A 21,928-nucleotide genomic window follows, 5' to 3' on the forward strand; every position below is an offset into this window, starting at 1 on the left:
TCCTTATACTAAGCATGCTCGAGATGCCTTGTGGGGACATCTGGCCAACAAGAGTAAGGAAGGATGATTGGGCTGCTGTGTTGAAGAGCCTGAAGTGTCGAGCCAACCGTGTCAGATAGGGCACAATGGAGATGACCCTCTTCCTATGCCGCTCCGTCTGATGTTGAATGGTGAGGGCAATGAAGTAGGCAGGGTCGAAGAGTGCCCGTGCGATATACACCATAGAAAGTAGGCGTCGTGAGTGTTAACAACGCCAGTGCTCTCTCGCCATCCTGTTAACGTGTGAGCTAAAGTGGCATGTATGTACCTCAGAGATGGAGGGAGAGCCGATGCCTTAGAGGAGCTAGGATTGTAGGAGGTAGAGCCAGGGGCGAGGGCATTCCAGCACCATGAAGGAGAATGATGGATGTGGCGATTGAGACTGTAGAGCTCATTCTCCTCCATGAACTCTTCCGTGTAAAGGCCCAGTGTAGTACCGAACTCTGGGACGCTCAATTGGCGGACTAGACCACCAAGGCGAAATTGGATTGTTTCTGGGTCATCAAAGCGGGCTATCACGGTCTGAAGATGGAACGTTGAGCAGAGTTCCATCATAAGTTTAAGATATCTCGGCTAGACAATCTCAATGAAAATCCCCCAAGGATCGGTGGTGAGGAGGGCCCGAATTGCATCCGCGAGTTAGATTTGTTGTAGCGCGCCCAGTCTATACACCGGCCCACTTCCAAGGGCCGGGCCTATAAAATCTGGAAAAGTTCTTCTTGGGGCCCAATGGAGAACTGCAGGAAAGGGTGACAAATTTTCGCTGTAGGACCCGAGGAAGATGATGCTCCCTTCCTTTTTTTGAAGCAGGAACGATGGTTTTCTTTCCTCGTGAAGACAACATGGTATGCCTGCAAGCAAAACCATTATTTTGTCGTGATGAATGTTCAAGGTAAGATGAAAACAAATTCAAAAAGGCAAAAGTCATAAATTAAAACTAATAATCTCAGTCACAACTACTAGCAAACTTAATAAAAAACAATTAATTTTATGGTGTATCATTAGCATGATAATAATATGAGTTTTATAAAAAAATGGCAAATAATTCTATGTAGCATTTTTTTTGATGGAAAATGTCAACCCAAAAGGTATGAGTATTTCTATTATCCTAACCATTAATATTCACTTTAAACTAGTCAAATGGAACAGATAGATTCATGCAATGAGTAAGAACTTCAACATGAAAAAGATGATAACTACTCTAGATACGAAATTTGAGTGATACAAAGATGAAAATAACATGAAAAATGCAGATTACTATGATAAATAACATTAGAAATCAGTAAAATAAAAGAGAAAAGAGTAAACAATCGCTAGAAAGAGGAGAATGAGCGTCAAGAATGGGGTTGAAAGCGGCACACGGGCGTGGTAGGGAGGCTGTGTAGACTTGCAGCGGCTAGGGTTAGGGATTTTGGGTGAAGAAGATGATGAATGGTGAAAGGTATTTATAGATTTTGGGACACGCGCTAGGGGACATGCCCGTGTTCCCTAATTTTTGCTCGTGTGATTTGCGAATTTTGAATTTGGGCGCATTTGACAATTGGCCCACGCCCGTGTTCCTTGGGCGTGTGGGTGCACACAGCCGTGTTGCACGGTCGTGTCTGTCTTTGTTCGCTTCTCCCATGCCCGTGTATGAGTGTCCATGCCCGTGTTCTTTTGGCAGGTTCGCACACTGTTGTGTCGCACGGCCGTGGCAATTTATCGTAACCCATGCTAGGGAAAATCTATGCCCTGTTTCCACATAGTCCTAAGCACACTCGTGTGCTTGGCTTTGTCTGTGTGGTAAACCTGTATTCAAGAGCTCTGTTAGCAAGTTAAGTGTTGAACACTAAAATTTAAAGAAGTTAATACAGTTAATGCTCGGGTTGCCTCCCGAGAAGCACTTATTTATAGTCTAAGCTCGACTTACCTCTTTGGTGTGTGATCATGGTGGTTCGAGGAGTTTATACCCCTCATCCCTGTTATGAATCTCATCAAAATAAGGTTTTAGGCGGGTATTGTTTACCTTAAAAGTGCCAAACTTGGGATAACTTACCTCGACTGTACCGAATGGGAAAATGCTAAGTACCGTAAGAGAGATTTCTTCATTTGGTTTGGTAGTGACAATGTGAGGATCAACGGCATCTAATAAAACTTTATTTCCAACCTTAAGTTGATTTGAAAAGGTATTGAGCTTATTCTGGCATAGTTTTGGTTTATCGTGTGTTCTCGATTTATGTGTCCACTATTCATCTAGCTCATTGATTTGTAGCCTACGTTCTTCACGAATAGGTCATTTACTATTACTTGAAAATGGCTCATGTACTTCATTCAAACTCATTTCTTGCAAAGTAGGTTGCACCATAATGTCAGTTTTAGTACAATGGTTTAGACAATCACCTTCAATTTTTGATGTGTTGCCGGAATTGCGAGCTTGAAGGGTGATTGTTTTGTCTCCCACGTGAAGTGTGAGCTCACCTGTGCCAACATCAATAATCGTTCTAGAAGTTGCTAAAAAGGGCCTTCCTAAAATCAAAGGAGTGTTGCTATTGTTCTCTATGTCTAGAACAACGAAGTCAACGAGAAATATAAATTTATCAATTTTAACTAGCACATCCTCAATAATACCCCTAGAAAATCTTATAGTTTTATCTGCTAATTGAATGCTCATCCTAGTCTATTTGGGTTTCCCAAGACCTAGTTGTTTAAACATTTTGTAAGGCATGACGTTAATACTAGCCCCTAAATCAGCTAATGCATTATTAACATTTAAACTACCAATTAAGCAAGGAATTGTAAAACTCACTGGATCTTTCCATTTGTTGGGTAGCTTATTCTGTAGGATAGCTAAGCAAACTGCGTTTAGCTTCACATGCGAAGCCTCGTCCAACTTCTGCTTATTTGCTAAAAGCTTCTTTAAAAATTTCATTGCGTTTGGCATCTGCAATAGAGCTTCAATAAACGGTAAGTTAATATGTAATTTTTTTAAGAGTTTAAGAAATTTACCAAATTGTTCATCTGAGCGTCTTTCCTTGTCGCATTAGGGTGTGACACACGAGGTTTGTATTCTGTACTTACCGGTTTCTGCTCATTGTAGTCTACCTCACCTTTACCTTTGCTTATCTCAGTTTCTTGCCTTGGTTCTGGTTCAAGTGTGACTAACCCTTCCTCATTTTGACTAATAATCGCGTTGAGTTGCTCCCTTGGGATAGATTCTGTGTTGCTTGGCAAGCTACCTTGTGGTCGTTCAGATCTCAACTTGGCAAGCTATCCAATCTGAGTTTCGAGCCCTTTGATCGATGCTTGTTGATTCTTAAGTGCTGTCTCGGTATTCTAAAAATGAGTTTCTGACATTGAGATGAATTTGGTTAGCATTTCCTCAAGGTTCGGCTTTTTCTCCTATTGGTATGGTGGTTGGTGAAAGCCTGGAGGGGGTGGTGGTTTCTGATTTCCTTGGCCTCCCCATGAAAAATTTGGGTGATTTCTCCAACCTACATTGTAAGTATTGCTATAAGAATTGTTTTGAGATCGAGGATTGTTACCCATGTAATTTAGCTACTCGTTGTCCATGTTGTGGCCATAAGGTTGGTATTCTGAACTGCCTGATCCACCTCCACTTGCGTCGCACTGCATTACTGGGTGAACCTCTGAAGAATTAAGAAAACCATCAATTTTCTTATTCAAGAGTTCTACTTGATTAGAAAGCATGGTGACCGAATCGACGTTATAAACACTGGCTGTTTTCATTGGCTTTATCCTCATGACTTGCCACTGATAGTTATTCAGTTACATCTCCTCTATAAACTCATAAGCATCTTCAAGTGTTTTATTATTGATGGTTCCGCCAGCAGCTGCGTCAACCATTTGTCGAGTCGAAGGATTCAGACCATTATGAAAGGTTTGAACCTGTAGCCAGAGTAGTAACACATGGTGAGGGCATCTTCGTAAAAGGTCTTTGTATCTCTCCCATGCATCGTAGAGTGTTTCTAAATCCATCTGCACAAAAGAAGAGATATCATTACGTAATTTAGCCGTTTTAGCCGGCAAAAAATATTTTAGTAAAAACTTTTCGGTCATTTGTTCCCAAGTAGTAATTGACCCTCATGGTAACGAGTTCAACCACTATTTAGCTTTGTTCCTTAATGAAAAGGGAAGCAACAAAAGATGTATGACATCATCAGAAATGCCATTGATTTTAAATGTATCGCATAGTTCCAAAAAGTTTGCCAAGTGAGCGTTGGGATCTTCGTCCTGCAAACCATCAAACTGAACAAATTGCTGTATCATTTGAATCATGTTAGGTTTCAGTTCAAAAGTATTTGCAGCTACAGCAGGTCTAACTATGCTTGATTTAGTTCCTATTAAAGAAGGTTTAGCATAATCATACATAGTGCGCAGAGCAGGATTTTGATTAATAGCAATCGCAGGAGGTAGCGGATTTTCTTGGTTTTCATCCATCTCATTGGTGGTTGTTGAAGTATCTTCCTCTTGCTCTTCTGTGTAACGTAAGCTTCGCCTTATTTCTCTTTAGTTTCTGCAAACTGTGCGATCGATCTCACTATCAAAAAGTAATGGTCCTGACGGGTTTCTTCTAGTCATAAACTATAAGAACCTGCTAGAAAAAGGGAAAAGAAGAATTAGTAATAAAAATTAGAAATCAATTTAAATTGCAGAAAAAATAAATGGCTAAAGTAATAAAAATAGAGTGTTCCTAATATCTTAGTCCCCCGGCAACGGCGCCAAAAACTTGATACGTGATATTCATGGCAGGTTTTAAATATTTATAATGAATCGTTCTTGAAACTAACTATTATCACGATGAAGGTAAGTGTACCTATCAAATAGTAGTATAGGTTTAGCAAGACCGGATTGTCGAACCCAAAGGAACTAAAAATACTAGTAATGACTGTCTTTTTTATTATCTAGCCTAAGAATAGTGGGGTTTGTTTTAACTAACTAATTGACTAAACTAAGAATTCACAGAAAATAGAATTGGGGAATTACTTTTGGAAAAACGATTGAATTAAGACAATACCTAAGGAAAAATCCACCTAGACTTCACTTGTTATTTGACTCTGAATCGGACGATTTATTCATTTGACTTGCTCCATAGAAATCCCTAAGTTACAGTATTATCTCTTTCGAGACTAACAACGTCTAACTCTAGGTTGAATAATTGAAATCTTTTTCTAATTAACTCTTTAGGGTTGCATTAACTCGATCTATGGATCCCCTTATTAGGTTTCACCCTAATCTGGCAAAATCTTGTCACCCTATCTCTAGGCGTGCAATCAACTCTGCTTAATTATGACAAATTTACTCTTAGACAGAGTCTATTCCTCCTCTGAATAAGAGCTTAACTTGAATCAATATCTTGGAATATCAAAACAAGAATCAAGAACACGTAATTAAGAACAAGTCAAATATTTATCATACAATTCAGATAATAATAACAAACTCTATCTTAGGTTTCATTCCCCTTAGGTATTTAGGGGTTTTAGTTCATAACTAAAAAGGTAAACATCTCAGAAGAATAATGAATACAAAACATAAAGAAAAACCCAAAACTCCTGAAGGGAAATTGATGGGAGATCTTCAGTCTTGATGATAAATCCAGCTTCTGAGATGGATCAATCGGCTTTCCTTGAGTAGTTCCCTACTTCCTCCTTGTGCTTCCATTTTCCTCCTCCTTTAGGGTGTATTTATAGGCTTTGGAATGCCTAAGAACCCTTAAAATTGGCCTTTTTCGAATTGGACTTAACTTGGGCTCGACAGGGACACGCCCGTGTGCGATTACTTCAGGCCGTGGTCAATCCTGTTAAATAGGCACGGGCGAGTGGTCCACTTGTGTGAGTCGTGCTTCGATTTTTCCAAATTGACATGGCCTTGTGGTCTGCCCGTGTGAGGAAGGCCAGGCCGTCTTAATTTCGTACGTTGGTCCATTTTCTCCGTTTTTGGCCCTTTCTCGTTCCTTTCACTCTCCTATGCTCTCCTAAGTATAAAACATGAAATTAAGGCATTAGAAGCATCGAATTCACAAAATCTAAGGAAAAATCATTCATAAAATGTGCTAAGCATGGGATAGAAATATGTATAAATTACGGTTTATCAATCATCGACATACAAAATAAGGAAGACCACATTGTTGTCCTTTATACGCTTATAAACACAAGGTTCATTAGTGTTTTGCTCAAACCTAAAAGTCTTGATTATTTGATCAAATCTTTTATTCCATGAGCAGGATGTCTGCTTAAGTCCATAAATGGATCTTAGCAGTTTGCAAACTTTCTGCCTTTTTCCTTTGACAACATAGCCAATGGGTTGAGCCATGTAAATAGTATCATTAAAATAGTCATTCAAGAATGCTGTCTTGACATCCATTTGCCAAATCTCATAATTGAGAGAAGCAAAAATTGATAAGAGTATGCGGATATACTTGAGCATGGCTACTGGAGAAAATGTCTCATCGTAATCGATGCCTTCTTTCAATCTATAGCCTTTGCCTACAGGTCTAGTTTTATGTGTTTCCACTTTTCTTTCCGTATTTATTTTCTTCTTGAAGATCCACTTACACCCTATGGGTTTAATCCCAATCGGTAAGTCTACAAGTTCTCACACTGTATTGGATTTCATAGAATCCATCTTGGCATCCATGGCCTGTTTCCAGATCTTGAAATCAATGTCCTACATAATCTTCTCATAAGTGAGTGGAACATCATCCTCATGATTGGCTTTCATATTATAAATACTACCATCATAGATCAATAAGTCTGGTTTCTTAGAAGCTTTCTAACTATGACGGATTCCCCTATGACGTTGATCATTAGTAGGTCTTTCTACAACTTTCTCGAGAATTAAACTCAGTGATTGTTCTACCACTCTCGAAAGTTCCTCAAGTACCACTTTACTTCGAGGCTTAAAGTTATCCATGTAGTTTTCCTTGAGAAAAGTAGCATGAGTAGAAACTTTATTCGTATTATCTTTTAGATTTTAGAATAATCCTCTATTTGTTCCTTTTGGATATCCTACAAATATGCACAATTCTGTCTATACATCCAACTTCTTTTCATCCTTATCCAGAATGTGTGCTAGACAACCCATATTCTAAAGTGATTTAAAGCAGGTTTCTTTCCATGCCACAATTCATAAGGTGTCTTACAAGAAGACTTGGTTGGCAAATCATTCAGAATATAGCAAGTCGTTTATATCGCATATCCCCATAAGGAAGTAAAAAGTTATGAATAGCTTGACATTGAACGAACCATGTCAAGCAAGGTTCTATATAAACAACATTATAATCCTATTGAAAGGGACTTCAACCTTAGACTATTTAACTTAACTTTTAGTTTTTAGTTTTCTTCGTAAATTAGGTTTTATTTTTCATTTTTTCATTCAAGTTATTTTCATTGTTCTTTGCAAGGATTGTGGATCTTCAAAACTGTCAACAGATTTCAATTTTTACATTTCAAGTTGTAATCAAGATTTAATTTCTCTTTCTTAATTTGTTTGTTAATATTATTATAATGTTTACATTCAATTAAGAGTTTGCATTTATTTTGTCCATGGGTAACTGAATCTGTAGAAAGATTAACAAGTAGATGTAGGAATAGTTATTAACTGTTCTAGGGTTTTTTAGCGAATCGGTTGGTTTGGAAATGATAAACTTAAACCTTAGGCTTGACGACCCTAGGAAGTCTTTTAGGTAGATATGAACTCGAAATCGGTATAGTCTATCGTGAAAACCTTAACCCGCCCCGGTCTGACTTGTGAATAGAGAGATAAGTAGTGCTTGCTAAATTATTAGAATAGTAGAATGCCAAAAGGCCTTGCTAGGTTAATAACTAGTTGATTGAATAGAACTCTAAATCTAAATTAGAGGTTAACTAAGAACACTGAAGCGAGTTAGTCTATCGTTTTTATTCTTGATAGATCTTCAATCTTCTAATTTTATGCTATTTATTCTTTCAATTATGATCTCTTGTAATATGGTTTTGATTCAGTACTTGTCATAACCCAAAAGTTGGGTTAGTAGAATTGGGTTAGAAAATCGAAAGTTAGTGAATTGAGAATAGTAATTAGATTAGATAATAAAATAAAATAAAATATTAAAATAATTAGAATTAAAGATTAAGGTTAACACTTTGGTTCAATGTAATGGCAAAGCCATTACGAGACGGTTCCAGATTCTACAACAAAGTAGAGGTTTGGCTCATTGGAAAGCTTAAAATGGTGAATGGTGATTATAGCTTCATTCTAAAAATCGTTGAATAGCCATTCAGGGGAAAAGGTGCCGAATTGGTTATTCCAGCCTCTCCACCGAATGAACTCCTTTTCCCCTTCGAAAACAACCTTAGTCTAGAATTTCTTAACTATTTCACTTTTTTTTTCTTTGGCCATCAGCAATCTCACGCTCAACCTGAAAGGAAGCAAATCAAATTGAAGGCCAAAGACTCACACTTTGTTTACCACTGCTAAGCGATTCCAACCCATCATTGGAATCTCCTGGTGCTTACCAAGGCTCTGCTTAATTTGATGGTAAGTTTTTTTTTTCTTTCTCTTGAATAGAAAAGTAAATTAATGGCTTATAGTTGTATTCATTCAAGGAGTTATCCATTATCTACATGGTCCAAAAACAAACTTTCAGGTTTCATTTGCCTTTTCTAGATTGTCATCTTATTTTACTGAATATTTGTAATTGAAAAAGGTTGAATTTTTTTTCTAGGTTCAAAATAAAGAGCTTTTTCATTAGGTCATGGTTTTTCAATTTGCAGAACTCCCTATGTTAAATGTTCACAAAAGTTGGGTGAACAATCACACAAAAGCTGGGTGAACAATCACTGAGCATTTCCAGAGTTTTTGAGAAGTGGGCCTAATGTTGAACTTAATTTTTCAAAATATGTTACTAAATTTTTTAGGGTGTAGGAAACCAGTGAAGAAGGCTAGAAATAACGAGCACCACTTATGGAAGAAAAGAGATTCAGCTGCCTTTGGACAAAAGGCACTCAATCTTGTTAAAATTGTAAGTTTAAATTGATTATTTGTTCTATATTGGGTACAATTTTTAGTTATTGTATAGATTTAGTATTTGAAGTTTAATTTTAATTTTTAATGATGTTTGTGTTGCATTTGTTTTGTGATTTTACTATTACACTATACCCACTGATTGAAATTTGTTTTTTACTAATGTTATTGGAGTTATTCTATTATTTACTGAGAACCCATTTTGTTGAAATTTTAGGAGCCATTTTATTTTTTCCCATAAATTAGGGCTATTGTTCCTTCTGTAACCATAGAAGACTTTTTCTACTCATCAATTACACCATTTGCAGCTTGAACCAAACTTGCTTTATCCTGGAAATCAATTTTGATTGCAGTCAATTTCTTTTCCCAGGACTAATTTATATACAATTTTAGTTGTAATGATTCTTAAGTTTGATTGACTATATGATTAATTTGGTACAGTGGATACAATATGCAAAGACAAAGTCAGATTGTATTGCCAAAAATTATGGAAGCTTTGCTCCCAGAGAAAAGAAGAAGAAGCAAAAAGAAAAATGTGATAACCTTGCGTTTTAGTTCTTTAAATTGATATATGCATAATGCATAGTCTTGAAAATTTTTCTTTATTCTTTTATCAAAGGTTGAAATTTACTTCTAGATTCTGGTCACAAGTTATGTGTTTACTGTTCTGTTTATTCTCAATCTTCAATTCAAAGTTTTATTTATTGTTCTGATGTGTGTGATAAGTTTTATATTTATGATTGCTCGTACTTGAAAACTAACTATTATCACGATAAAGGCAAGCGTACCTATCGAAAGTAGTATAGCTTATAGTAAGACCAAAATGTCGAACCCACAGGAACTAAATGTACTAGTATTAACCTTCTTTTTATTATCTAGCCTAAAAATAAGGGGATTTGCTTTATCTAAACTAATTAACTAAACTAAGAATGCACAGGAAGTAGATTGGGGAAATACTTTTGGAAAAAATAATTGATTTGGACAATACCCAAGGGAAAATCCACCTAGACTTCACTTGTTATTTGACCCTAAATTAGACGATTTATTCCTTGACTTGATCCGTAGAAATCCCTAATTTATATTATTATCTCTCTCGAGACTAACAACGTCTAACCCTAGGTTGATTAATTGAAATCTCTTTCTAATTAAAACCCCTAGTGTTGCATTAACTCGATCTATGGATTCCCTTATTAGGTTTGACCCTAATCCGGCAGATTTATGTCACCCTATGTCTAAGGGTGCAATCAACTCCGCTTAATTATGCTAGATCTACTCTTAGATAGGCACTTTTGCTCATCTGAATAAGCACATCAATACTTGAATCAATATCCTGAAATATTAAAGCAAGAATTAAGAACACATAATTAAGAGCAAATCAAGTATTTATCATATAATTCAGAAAATAGTAACAAGATCCGTCTTAGGTTTCATCCCCCTTAAGTATTTAGGGAATTTAGTTCATATGTGTAAAAGAAAACATCTCAGAAGAATAATAATAACAAAATATAAAAAAAACCCAAAAATCCCTAAAGGAAATTGAAGGGAGATCTTCAGTCTTAAAGGAGAATTCGGCTTCTAAGATGGATCAATCAGCTTTCTTGAAGTAATTCCTTGCCTCCCACTCCCTGTCTCTTCTAGCTGCCCTTCTAGGGTGTTTATATAGGCTTTAGAATGCTACCAAACCCTCAAAAGTGGCCTTTTTGAATAGAACTAGACTTGGGCTAAACAAGGGCACGGCCGTGTTACACGCCCGTGTGATGTGGCTTAGGCCGTGTTAGAGTCTGCTAAAAAGACACGGACGTGTGGTCTACCCGTGTAAGGAAGTCCAGGCCGTGTTGATTTCCCACTTTGACCTATTTTCTCCATTTTTGGCCCATTTCTCGCTCTTTTTACTCTCTTATGCTCACCTAAGTATAAAACATGAAATTAAGGGATTAGGAGCATCAAATTCCACAAATCTAATGATAATTCATCCAAAAATGTGCTAAACATGGGATAAAAATATGTATAAGTTACGACTTATCATGTTCTCAAAATGTTAAATAAATTCTTCTTTCAAGAAGATCTGTGTCTTGTGCTTTGAAGTGAGCATTTAGATTAGGGTCTTTGTAATTGTAGAATGGTAGGTTTGATTTGTAACAATGCTAAGACAGTGGAATTCTTTTTGACATATCATGTATGTTTTTTTTAGGGAAAACATGAACATATATGACTTGGTTATTACTAGTGTTAACGTGCTAGATATGGATGCCTTTAAGCTTCTTGAACTCGTGGGGCTTGAAATGGACCTACCTATAATCAGTAAGTATTAACCGTTCTTTTCCATTTTATGGAACTAAATTATTCATACTTGATTTTCCTCTTTCCCTTCTTTTGTCTTTTGAATTATTTGTGGAATGAATGAAAGAAATTTTTGGGTTAAGTTTGATGGTTTTATAAACCCATAATTATTTTGGATCTAAATTTGATTAGTAGATTAGAAGTTTTTGAGAATGATTTACGATATTTTCTTATTCTTGATGAAATTCTAGTATTGTTAGCTCATGGCGATACAAAGCTTGTATAGAAGGGGATTCGCCAGAATAGGTTAAGAGGCATTACCAGACCTGTAACTCATTCAAAATGTTCATTTAACAAATTCCATCTCATTTCAGTAACCATCAATCATTCACATTCACAATGTACTTAAATCAATCATACAAAGTCTTAATCATGCATTTGGGACTAAATTGATAACATATAAAAATTTCAGAAACTTAGAAAATTTTCAACTTTTCAAGTGACATAAGCTCGAGTGAACAGGCTGTGTGCCCTACACGGCATTAGACATGCCCATGTGTCTAAGCCATGGCAAAACAGGGCATACATACTGACTTGTCCACACGGCCACAAGACACGCCCGTGTACCAGGCCGTGTGAAAATTAGGGAGGCTACTGACTTAAGTCACATGGCCGACCACAAGCCCGTGTGCCAGCCCGTGTACCACACACAACTGATAGACACGCCTGTGCGTCTAGGCCGTGTCACAACTGTAGGGTATACTGACTTTAATTTGTAGGGTACCCCAGGGGACACACGGCCATGTAAAATGGCCATGTGTTACACACGGCTGAGACACATGCCCGTGTGGACAAAAATAGGCTATTTGAAAAGCCAAATTTGCCACCCTAAAACATAAGCATTTACATTCATATTAGACCACAATTATGCAACTCAATTGGCAACCAAAATAACCAATTCAATATACATTATAAGCATAACCAAGCTTACCATTTACAAATCCAAATACATATTTAATCACATATACAATTCATTCATCTAGCATCTATATATCAAGACTTCATTTGCATAATTTCATTCAAATATTACCATACCAAAACATACACCATTAAAGACATAAATGAAATCAAAATATGATAACAGAATAAGAAAAATCACATGGCTTGAATTATATACAAATTCATTCTTAAACCATGATACCAAAACATAACTATTATCAACAAACTAGCCTATTCATGCCATATTTACATAAGTTCATAAGTTCAAAATACCAATCGGAAATTGGATAGTATGACATGCAACTCCGACTTATCCAAAATGAGCGAGCTAAAGAACCCTATAAGACAGAAAATGAAACAGAGTAAGCTTATAGCTTAGTAAGCCCGTATAATTTAGAATTTAAACTTACCATTTATAAACTATCAAGCAATAATAAAAATGCCAACAATTCAATTTAACCATCACCTAATCACAAGTATCCATCACATGTTAGTCATTTAACAAATACATAAAGCTATCTATTAGTACTTTACTTTGCATCAATTTTAAAGTCACATATCAAATATTTAGCACTTATAACCTGTAACATATCCAAATAACCAATATTTAAGCCCGTTGAACCTATTAGAACTTCAAAGGATAATCGAGTGAACGATGTCAGTAATCCGTCAATTTATCATCATACATGCTCTTTCGAGTTATGGTTGGTAAGCTCTTTCGAGCTGAACAGTAAGCTCTATTGAGATGAAACGGTAAGCTCTATTGAGCTGAATGGTAAGCTTCAATGAGCTGAAACAGTAAGCTCTATTGAGCTGAAACGGTAAGCTCTATTGAGCTAAACGGTAAGCTCCAATGAGCTGAAGTAGTAAGCTCATACGAGCTGTATCAGTAAGCTCATACGAGCTGTGGTGAGTCCGCAACAAATGCAGGACCTCAACCAATACGATAATCCCAGTAACATGTCACTCGTATCCAATGAATTCATATAGTTCAAACGGGGCTCGGTAACGAATACAATATATCCTCAATGCATTCATATTTTAAGTATTTCAATTATATATATTCATTTCAACAAATACAAGTATAGAAAAGTTCAATTCTAATTATACGAAATTACGTCGTATTTGCTCGTATAACCTTCGTTTACTCGTCTACCTTTCGTTTTCCCTGATATAATTCTGGTATTTGTTTATCTTGATTTATATGATATCAAATTCATTCAAAATTTCATTCAATTCAATTTAGCCTAAACATTCATTTTGGCTAAATTACAAATTTACCCTAGACTTTTGACTACTTTACAATTTAATCCTTAATACATAAAAATGCAAAAATTGCACAATTTTATACCAATCCATGTCTAGCCAAGTTTCCTATATACTACTAGCAGCCCATATCTTTCATTATTTAACACTTTTAACCACTAAATTTTACAATTTCACAATTTAATCCCTATTTCGCATTTTTGTCAAAATCACTTTACAAAACTAGTTCAACTATCATCAAGCTTCCAAAATCTATCATTAAACTTCAAAGAACTCAAGTATTCAACAATGGAACATTTCAAAATCATTCAAAAATTCAAAAATTAAGGTACGGGCTAGTAATATACGAAGCAACGATATCAAAAACATAAAAACCATCAAAAACTGAGTTCAAACTGTACCTCAATCAAGCCAAAAAGGTGTCGAACCCTAATAGCTCTTCCTTGACTTCTTTGTCTTTTTGTTTTTGGTTATGAAGAAGAAATGTGATGATAAAATAGCTTTTGTTTTATTAAATTAAACTTTATTAACCAAATTACCATTATAACCTTGTTAATATAACTTTAAACATCATTAAAACAATGTCCATAAATGTCCACGTACATTCTAAACGGGATATTTACAATATAAGGACTTCCATATTAATAAACCATAGCTATTTAATACCTTCAAACAATAAAACTCAACTTTTACACGTTACGCGATTTAGTCCTTTTTACCGAATTAAGCATTTAAACGGTGAAATTTCTTGATGAAACTTTCTCATAATTAATATATTATACTGTAAACCTTATTAAAATAATAAAATAAATATTTTGACTTCGAATTTGTGGTCTCGAAATCACTATTTTGATTTGACCTAAAAATGGGCTGTTACAATTACTCATGGCATTTGTGACTACTTATTAAAGTCAATTCACATTGAGGAGCTAAAAAACATATGGCAACACGTTGTGAGAAAAAATAAATCTCACTTTAAAGATCACATTAATGCACTGAATCAAGATAACAAACATGAAGATAAGGATCCCTCAATCTAGGAAAAGCCTCGAGTTGTTTGGTCTGTAGAGGTACATAGGAAGTTTTTTTCAACTGTCAACCAATTGGGTCTTGACAGTGAGTTTTAACCTGTTTATATTAGTGTCTCTTACTATGACACAACATACCAGCTTCATTTTTAATTTTAACTTTTCATTTTCTCTTTATTTAAATGTTTAGAGGATGTTCCAAGGAAAGTTCTTGACCCTATGAATGTTGAAGGCCTTAAAAGGGAAATTGTAGCAAGCCATTTACATGTAATGTCCTTATGAATGTTAGGGCTCATAAGGGAAAATGTAACAAACGATTTGCTAGTTTTAGTAGAGTGTTTTTTTACCATTTTACTCCTTGTTAGGATTAGCACATTGTTAATAAAGTTATTGCAACTTCAATTCAAGCTTTTGGAAGAGTTAGGCTGGGACATACACATGGGACAATTGCATATACTTGAAGTATGAGCTTTCATAAAAGTGTGCAGTATTTAAGGTTACTATCTTATGTTGTCTTGTAGAAATATAAGCTTTACTTAGGACTCAGTAGTGTTGTTGCATTAGGCAGTAAAGATCCGTCTTACTTGCGCATAGGTCCACTGGACGGCTTTGGATATTTTTGCACATTGACTGGACCTGGAAGGATTTCAAATGCCTCTCTGCCATCTTATCAGCCAGGTGGAATGTTTGGGAGACTGAACTCCTCAACTACTTTAAGCCTACATGGGATTTCTTTTAGCGTAATTCAACCTGGACATTCTCAAACATCGATCAATCTAATCAATGGTTCTAGGAAGATCCAGCTAATCGTGTACCAACAAACTAGAATCAAAATGGAACTTTGTTTCAAGGGATCCCAACATTGATAGATCTCAATCAACCGTCATAGAACAAGCCCACCAACGGCTCTGGAGAAAATCGCGTTAATGATCTGAACTTCCAAGATGCCAAAGTGGCTGTTGGTGGCTCCTGTAATACTCTACCTATTTCTTTAGGCAACCCTTTGTTGTTACAATCAAACACACAACAAATGAAACATAATGGTGCATTTGGAAATCAATAATCCCTTAGTACCATCCTTCTTGATCTTTATTCTTTCAAGGCAAAGTCAGCAAATTTGGAAGACTTTAAAGGAGACATCTCCATTGTTGGTCTAAATAATTATATCATTATGAATATGGATTACGATACAAAGCAACAATGGGGAGACAGCAGACACGGTTACAATGGCAATACGAATCATTCATTCAGCTGAGTGGATACCTAATGACTCAATCAATAAGAAGCCTCCAATATGAAGTATTAGCTATTCTCTGAGTGTTATCATAGTATTTCTAGAGTGGCATAACACAAATTGATGACTGTGATGTGTGCTTGTAATGTAATTGTTGGATGTAAATATAATTATTTTTAAAAAAAATAAAAACATAATGCTTTTAAAAACATAATTATATTAAAAATGTTATTATAAAAATAAAAATATAATTATTAAATTATATATTTTTATCAAATTATATTTAATAATTATATTGAAATATGATTAATTAATTTATTTTTATTTTTATTAAATTATATGTATTAAAAATCCAATTAAAATTTAATAACAATAGCAATAATAATCTACGTGAAAGAATTCTGTTAAGGGTGCTTTGGTCATTTCAACTCTATTACAGTTCTATTCCATTCCACCCAACCAAACAATTGAATTATTGATTACAACTCTATTCCATTACAGCCCTATTATATTACAACTGTATTCCATTCTAACGAACCAAACGTGGTGTAAGGAATTAAAATTAGGTGGCCCAAAATTAATTTCCTTGAAACAGATTCTTAAAACAAGGTTGGATTTGAAAATAATTTAGAAGATAAGTTTTAATTGAAAATAAGGACCTATTTGAAAAAGGAAGAAATTGGAGGTGGTTAAAGGTGTAATAACCCAATTTTTGAAAATTGGTTGCCTATTTAACAACCCTCATCGTGCCTTTCCTTCTCATTTTCCCTCTTCATTCAAAAATTTCTCAAACACCAAATTAAAGCTTTTCTCTTAGAATTGATTCATCCTTTTTGATTTTCAAGCTTTCCAAACACAAATTTCTCTTTTTATTTCAAAGAATATTCAAGTTTTATTCCTCAATTTCTCTAAAGTTCTTCACACATTCTAGCTCGAATTTGACACATAACTCATCGTTTTCGTTAAATTAAGGTAACATTCTGACTTTTTATGATTCAATAAGCAAGTTATTAGTTAAAGTTTTAATTGATTTAATCAAGATCTCCAAAGATTTAATGAATTTCAACTGATTTTTAGCTTGAAAATGGTAGATCTTGTAATACTAAGCTAAGCTACTATTTTAAAGTGATTTCTAACTCATTTTGATCTAATTAAAAGTTATTTGATCTTAATTTAACCAATCCTTAAGGAATTTAAATAAATTGAACGTTTCCCCTTTCAAATGTTCATATAAGCTTGATTTTCCCGAAAAAAATAGATATGTGTAATTAGATAAAATTGATGGTTTAAATATGAAATTAAATGATATTTAGGATGTTTGAAATCGAAATTAAGGCTTAGAAACGAGATTTAAGTGATTAAACATCTATTTTGACAAAACTAGCTAAGTTTTCAGTATTGTGAATATGAGGCTTGGATCTGAGATTTTAGAGTGATTTAGTTGTGTTTTCTGTTGTTTGTAATGCCTTTGAATTGTGTTTTATGTGTATGTAAAGATCTAACTCAATTGGAAGTCTCTACAAGCAAGGAAGAAGGCAAGCAAAAGCTTATTTGAGTTTTGGCTTTGAAGTAAAGCTTGATCAAGGTGAGTGGTCTGGTGTGCTATGTTTAATGCACAAATCGATGAGCTAAAAGGGGACTTAGGTGGTCTAATCACCTAATCTAAGTCCCAAGAGTAAGTGTTCTTACTTGAGCATGATATTTTGCAAATAAAGCCTACATGAGTTGTAATATGCTTAAGTGTGTGATATGATTATATGTGTGTTGAGTATATGTCTAAACATGTCTTGAACAGTTGGTTTTATGCACACACATCTAATATGAAAGTGTATGTGGCTCAATGAGAAAGCTCTTGCACTTGAGAGTGCCTGATATGAATATGTGAAAAGTGATGTGAATGTGATATATGTGTAAGTGTGCATAAACTAGAAAAAAAATGTGTGAAAAGGATATATTGTCCTTGTGAAAATTTGAAAACATTAGCTATAGTTGGCATGGATTTTATTACTCATTTATATGCTTTGATATTGGGACATGTTTGGAGGGATAAAGAAATGTAGAGCATTACTCCATTCATTGGGATCTGTCTGTGTGTTGGAGAGTGTTAGCTTAATGCTACACTTACTTGGGACATGTAAGCTCTTTTGAGTCATGGTGTGATGGGGATCTAAGTATCCAATTAGAGGTTTTTGTATACATTTTCATATTCACAAGTTGCCAATGTATCAACATGATATGATCTTTGAAAATACTAAGTGATAAATTCCTTTAGCATGCTTATTTTTAACTCTTATTTTTGTGATTTGTTGTAGCACTTAAACACTCATTGAGCATGTTTAAGCTCACACTCTTTTTTGTTTATTTTTGCAGAGAAATAACTTGAGTGGAGTAGTGAAGTGAGCAAGCTTGTGATCCTAAGGTAAAGCATCTTGATTGTGCATGTGAGATGGTTTCTTGGTTAATAAGGGATAGTAATGTAGGTGCATATTTGAGGGATTAGACTTTAGTTTTTGTTCTGGTTTGTAAATGAACTTTTCATAGACTGTTTAAAGACTTTTATAATTGGTTTTGGGACGTTTTGATTGCGTGGATTTGTTGCAAGAAGTATGATAGATGAATGGTTAGGTTATATGTTGGTTAGTGTGCATGTGCTTTAGTGAATTGTAGTTAGAAATGATTAAATGACTTGTTGAATGCTTGGACAGATGCAAAAAGACCAAATGGCAAGGTATGTACTTATATTGTACTTTAAATTGCCTTATATGTAAATTTGGTATGTTAAGTAATTGAATTGAGACTTGCGAAAGCATGTTAGAATAAGAGATTGGATTGGATGCCAAAGTATGTTAATGTCTGATCCATGTATGCCATATGACATGTTAGAATAGGTATTTTGGCAAGAAATCATGAAAGGTTATTTGTATTTGAGTGTCAAAGTGTCATATGCTAAAGTTACAAATGTTCTGTAATATACTGCACTTTATCGTTATGACGAGCCTCAACAGCGTTGCAACGAGAACCCGTCGTCAGGATGCTGTTATCATGTCTTTGAGACGAGACCTCCCTTTCAGGGGACGTCATGGCGTGATTTTTCAGGTCGTATCAACATGGTTGCTGAATGAACTAAGCATATGTTGTTAACTTTGCAATTAAGTCCTAATTTCTAAGGAATACAAATGGAGGCCTTAAACACCACGAAATGTTTTGAAAATTTACATGACAAGGTTTTGTACGTTGAATTGTAAAATTTTATCTTCAATTTCATAAAAACGTTTACCTGGATATTTTGTATTATTTACATTTTAGTCCTTAAACTTAATTTTGAAATTGAATGAGTTTTAACTATCGTTTTTAATTGGATTTTTCATATATGGTTTAAAATAAAATTCTCACAGTACTTTTTTGATTAATTTCATGAATTATGAGTATTTGCATATATTTTATAAATTGACATTTTTACCCCTGATATTATTTTGTTGTACTACTATAGATGAAGCATGTTTTAGGCTTTGTATGGTTAAAATTACTCGACTATGCATGTATTTGATTGGTGTGATGGGTGGTTTGTGGTGTGATTGCTCATTGATGATTGGTGATTGGTGATTGGTGATTGGTAATTGGTGATTGGTGATTGGTGATTGGTGATTAGTAAAAAGAGTCATGTAAGTGGCTAATGTGATGTTCCAGGTTCGAGTCGATTCATCTTCGCTGGGTTTGGAGCGCCACAATACTATTTAGATTTATTTGTGTAGAAGTAATTATTAGTTTAAGTTAACCTCCATTGGATAAGACCCTCGAAGTACTCTCAATACTTCATTATACTAACAAACTATATTACAATTTGACTCGTACACTTGTAAACACTGCCTAATTTCCTATCTTTTGTAGCAATATACACACTTTCGATGTTAGCCCGTAGGGAGGCGATCAAATAGCCACTCACACCCAATGCTATTCTAGCCTGTTATGCAAGACCAAACCAACAACTTATTAATTTGCTAAATATTGGAAAGAACGGAATGACTTAGCTAGAGTTTGCCTACACAAGGCAAGTAAGCATAATAAGAAGTAGACTGATCAAAACCATAGAGATGTGCAGTTTTAGGTTGGTGACTCAGTTCTTGCTAGATTGCACTTGATTTTGCGCTATATTGGCTTTGACAAGGGGCTTGTCCAACAGTATGAGAGACATTTCAGAGTTCTGAAGAGAGTAGGCAAGTGACCTACAAACTAGAGTTGCCAGCAAAACTAATGTTCATTTTGTGTTCCATGTCAGGATACTTAAGCCTTTTTATGAGGATCAAGAGGATCCAAATCGAGGCATATTTGAATGAGCGCTAATAGGGTAAATGTCTCTTATGATCGTGATGTCAAGTGCATCATGATCGAGTGATCCAGCGGAAGTATTACAGGTGAGGCTTTATGAAAGTTCTAAGAGAAGATAGATCAGTTCCATACCAAGAATGTGACGAAGGCATTGCGAGAACAGGTGAGGGAGAATGTCACGGGTCGTACAAAGGAGTCTACAACTGATGCACACATTTCAGATGCATCATGTTCTCTTGGGGTCATTCGACCCGACAGGACTGACCCATTGCATAGAAAAGACTCAAGGCACATCTACTTGGATCCTAGTTAAAATGTAAACACTTCAGTAAATTGTATTTTACCTGGATAATTATTGTAAATCCTAAAGGATAAATATGTATAGAATTTAAATCTATTAGGACTCTCTTATTGTAGATGGGAACGAATCTCATCCATTGATGTAATTCGATCTGTATCATTAGATCTGGGGGAGCTCAACTATAAATAGAGTCATCCTTCTTCATTTTTAATCACTTCATTCTTGAGTTAAAAAATACTTTGACAACATTTACCCAAACACTTGGTTTGCGCTAAATTTCCTTTAACTTTTCTGTTTGTTCGTGGTTTCTTTCTCTTTCGAGTTTGCTTTTACTTTACTTTAGTGCCTTAGAGAATTTCTGCATGAATTCTCAGTTTTTAATAGTAAAGATAACTTAGGCGGATTTGAACCCAAGAAGTTGCCTAAGGCTATGCTGTTTGTTAGACTAAAGTTCTAGCCCTGTGACACTAGCATGTAATATAAACATGTGAACATAGGTACCTCTTTGTCTAGTAATGCCCATAACCACACTAGTCTGCTTCAAGATTGACCTTATAAAAACCAAGTCATACCACGCATGCAGAGGGTTTAGTCTCCTTAACCTGAAATGTGAGATACTTACATATTAAGAAATGTGATACTCATTAGCAACATGTTCATTAGTAGCGAGTCTCTCCATAACAATCTCACATAAGGTGTGCTCAGTTGCCATCTTGTTAGTAGTTTTTTCCTACCAAATTATGTTAAACCGTTAGTAGCTTTCTTTAACTATTGTCGAAACTAACAAATAACGAGTGTTCTTCGACACCCCATTTACACACTCTACAAGGATAGATATCATATACCTATATCATTGGCTTTCATTATATGATTGCACACATTACTTTGATTAAAGGCTTTCCATTAATGTTCATGCTTTTTGGTCCACTGCTTTGATAAGGTTTACCCTTTTGATAGGATTTGGGATGAATTAACTTATACACTATTCAACATAATAAATTTACAATCCCATAATAACATATTACACACAACATATTCAAATTTATGAAATTAATGGTATGTAACTACATTTACTAGTTGTCACGTCAGTTTTTATTCTAGAACCCTATGAAGTTATGGGTGATATGTCAAATATATAATACATGACATGCTTGTGGTTACCCCAAACATTTCCTGAATTTCACATCATAGCCAAAATTCTTACGACTTCGTCAGATATATCAAACATAACCCCTTAATATTCCGAGCCATATATAATCACATACATGTTAGAAAGAATGCCCAAGCCGCCTCCATCTCTTGCTCTACCAAGGAAAAAGCAGATCAACGTTTTTATTCCAATCCTAAGAAACAACCACCAACAATTTCTTCTTGTACTTACCATAGAATGTGTCGTTTATTTGGACAATGGGTTTAAAGTCTAAAAAACTTCAATAAGCAGCTTGAATGTCTACA

At 35.0% G+C, this 21,928-nt stretch overlaps 1 non-coding gene across 1 annotated transcript; it reads left to right on the forward strand.

The window, feature by feature from the left end:
* Positions 1-3,940: 3,940 nt before the first annotated feature.
* Positions 3,941-4,047, forward strand: LOC121211910 (small nucleolar RNA R71). Its single transcript, XR_005907127.1, has one exon. It is a non-coding gene; the product is annotated as a small nucleolar RNA R71 (small nucleolar RNA).
* Positions 4,048-21,928: the final 17,881 nt, after the last annotated feature.

The sequence above is a fragment of the Gossypium hirsutum genome, chromosome A12 (assembly GCF_007990345.1).
Source record: "Gossypium hirsutum isolate 1008001.06 chromosome A12, Gossypium_hirsutum_v2.1, whole genome shotgun sequence".
Classification (NCBI taxonomy): Eukaryota; Viridiplantae; Streptophyta; class Magnoliopsida; order Malvales; family Malvaceae; genus Gossypium; species Gossypium hirsutum.